General features: G+C 44.0%; 1 pseudogene; it reads left to right on the plus strand.

Moving 5' to 3' along the window:
• The first annotated feature begins 1,278 nt into the window (after positions 1 to 1,278).
• Positions 1,279 to 1,587, plus strand: LOC131402780 (late cornified envelope protein 2D-like; annotated as a pseudogene).
• Positions 1,588 to 3,540: the final 1,953 nt, after the last annotated feature.

The following is a 3,540-nucleotide window of genomic DNA, read 5'->3' on the forward strand; positions in this document are numbered from 1 at the left end:
GGCAGACCCAGGAAGGATGTGTGCACGGAGAGGATTCTTCCCAATTTGAGGCTTCTGAGGAACCAGCCTGGGAATGGCAAGTACCTAAAGCAAACCTAACAGATAAACTTGTAGTGTGGAAGGGGATCAGAATGGAATATTTCTCCAATGACAAAAAAATCAAAACTGAAACAACCTGTAGCTTTGACCTGAGGTTTCCCAGAGGACATGTAGAGTCTTTATCCAGGCACTGGTCCCTTGAGAGTCCCAAGTCAACTCTCCAGGGCTCCAGTCTCTTGGACACTCTGATTGGTAAAGCCCCTCTAGACCCCAGCCCCAGAACGGGTTCCCAGGAACTCCTAAGGCCTCCTGGGAGGCAGGCACAAGGTGGCAGGTGAATGTTGGGAATGACCCAGCACATGCCTGATTGTGCAAGAGCCACCTCCTGCCCCTCCTGGAGCCAAGCCTGGGCCTATAAAAGACGTCCTGGCTCCAGCATCTCCTCTGCTCTGACTCTCCAGGGACCAGCCTGTGCTCCTGCCTGTGATCAGGGTGAGTGGGAAATGGAGCCCAGAGGGTGCTCTGAGCAGGACAGGGAGGAGTTGACAGCTGGGAGATGAAGAGCAGAACAGAAGGATGGGGAGAAAGGAGGGAAGCTGAGAAAAGAGTCGTACCTTTGATTCTGTACTGTAATGAGCAGAGATAAAACTCAGTCTGACCCAAGTCTGGAACTCTTGCCTTGGGCTTAGAGAAGTTGGGTCTCACATTTCTGTTAGGGACTTATTCTTTTGTTGCTGTTGTTGTTGGGGAGGGTTCGCGCTGAGCTAACTTCTGTGCCAATCTTCCTCTACTTTGTATGTGGGTTGCCACCACAGCAAGGCTGATGAGTGGTACAGGTCCATGCCAGGGATCTGAACCTGTGAACCCAGAATGCCCAATCAGAGCATGCCAAACTTAACCACTAGGCCACAGGGCAGCCCCAGGGACTTATTCTGATGTTAAGAGAAGGGGCACTACGGTAGGGTGCGGATGCTTTATGTAACTTATGACAATTAAGAAATACTGTCTATCTATTGAAAAATAGAATAAGAAGCTCCTATTATATCTGATTTTTCAAACCACATATTTTTATTCAGGATAAAGACTTAAGTTGTTTCTTTTTATTTACTGGTGTGTGTGTGCTGGATATTGTTAACCATACCATATGATTTAATTTTAAAAGAAATGAAATTATCATCCTTCGTTTTACATAGCTAAAGAATTTCATGATTAACTTTCAGGTCGAAAAGTCCCACCAAGATGTCCTTCCAGCAAAACTAGCAGCAGTGCCAGCCCCCTCCCAAGTGCCCATCAAAGTGCCCCCAAAAATGTCCACCTAAGTGTTCCCCAAAGTGCCCGCCCCGGTGCCCAGTCCCATGTTCCCCTCCAGTCTCCTCCGGCTGTGGCCCCAGCTCTGGGGGCTGCTGCAGCTCTGGGGGTGGTGGCTGCTGCCTGAGCCACCACAGGCCCCATCTCTTCCACCGACACCGGCACCAGAGCCCCGCGTGCTGTGAGTGTGAGCCCTCGGGGGGCTCTGGCTGCTGTGGCGGCTCTGGGAGCTGCTGCTGATCTGGACATTGAGCATCACAGAGCCATCCTTAGGGAAACCTCAAGGCAAGGACCTGCTCTAGAAATCCTTCTTCTGCTTCCTCTTCTCTTCATGGAGCTAACGGAGCCTATGAAGTGTCTTGTTTGTTCTGATCATCCAAGTCCTCATCCTGGATCCTGATCTTCCTTCGTCTTCTCCCTCATACAACAATAAAGCTCTGTTGCCTACTCACGAGGTCTGCTGGTTATCATCAATTTTTTCATTCCCTTTAAAGCCCTTGAAGCCCAGAGTCCCTGTAACATACGTAGGATGCTTTGGTAAGTGTGGAGTCTGAGAAATGGTTACGCTAGAAGTGTTTTCTAGAGGGGCAATCATACAAGAGCAATCTCATAGTAGTACACTAAAACTTATTTATCCATTCTACTATTAATGGGAATTTACTTTGTTTCTATTTTTTGACTCCTACTTCTAATTCTGCTATGAAAATTCTTCTACATGTCTCCTGGGACATATTTGGAAACACACTCAGGAGTGGGATTACTGGGTAGGCATATTTTCAACTATCTGGATAACAACAAATTGTTTTCCAAAGTGATTGCACCACTATCTACTCTGACCAGGAGTGTATGAGAATTCCTGGTGCTCTACATCCTCACAATGGTGGTAGTGACAGTCTATTTGAGTTTTACTGATCTGGTAGGTGTCAACATATTCTCTTTTTAATTTGCGTTTCCTAGGTTAATTATGAAGCTGATCACTTTTCATTGGCCATTCGAACCTCCTCTTTTGTTAAGTTTCTTTTTAAGTCCTTTGCTCATGTTTCTATTATGTTCCCTCTGTTTTGTAAAGGTGGGTAGGTGTTTTTTTCTATATTACACGTTCTAGATTTTATCAGTTATCTCTAAAGTATCTTTTCCCACTCTACGGGCAGTTGTCTTAGTTTTTTTTTTTTTTGTGAGAAAGATCGGCCCTGAGCTAACATCTGCCAATCTTCCTCTTTTTGCTGAGGAAGACTGGCCTTGGGCTAACATCCATGCCCATCTTCCTCCACTTTATATGGGATGCCACCACAGCATGGCTTGCCCAGCGGTGAGTTGGTGTGCCGGGATCAGACCCAGCGACCCCCAGGCCGCTGCAGCGGAGTGCGCGTACCTAACTGCTTGTGCCACCGGGTCGGCCCTTATCTTAGTTTTTTAAAATCTTTAAATTTTCATTTGAATAACATCAATTCTAAATTTTTATAAAGTTCAATTTATTTCATCTGTATTTTCCTTTGTAAGTAGTGCTTTTTAGGTCTTACTCAACTAATCCTTTGTTTCTCAGAGGTCATGTATATATTCTTTTATGTAATCATTCCAAGGTTTTATTGTTTACCGTTCACATTTAGTTTTTAATCTACCTGGAATTGATTTTTGAGGATTGTAGATCTTTTTCTCTATAGATGACCAATTGCCCCAGAACTATATATTCACGTTTTGTCCTTTTACCACTGATCTGCAATGTCACCTATGTCATATGTTGAAGGTATAATGTGGGTGGGTCTATCTCTATACATTCTACTCTGCTCCATTTGTCTATTTGCCCACCCCTGAACTAATGTCAAACGATCGTAATTATTATATATACCATATACCATATATATATGTGTATATATATATATATATATATAGTAAATCTTGATATCTGGTCTGATGAGTACTCCAAGCTTGTTCTTCTTCAGGAACAAACTGGCTCTTTCTGTTCCTTTGCACTTCCATATGTGGTTTTTGTTAAATTGTCAAACTACTTAAAAAATAATAAAATTCGTTTGGGAATGCAAGGGACCCAGAAAAGCCAAACAGTCTTGAGAAAAACCACAAAGTTGGAGGACGCATGCTTCCTAATTTCAAGGCTTACTTCAAAGCTACAGTAATCAAGACTGTGTGGTACTGGCATAGGATTGACATAGGTCAATGGAATAGAATTGAGAGTCC

The sequence above is a fragment of the Diceros bicornis genome, chromosome 4, assembly GCF_020826845.1.
Source record: "Diceros bicornis minor isolate mBicDic1 chromosome 4, mDicBic1.mat.cur, whole genome shotgun sequence".
In the NCBI taxonomy this organism is placed as follows: Eukaryota; Metazoa; Chordata; class Mammalia; order Perissodactyla; family Rhinocerotidae; genus Diceros; species Diceros bicornis.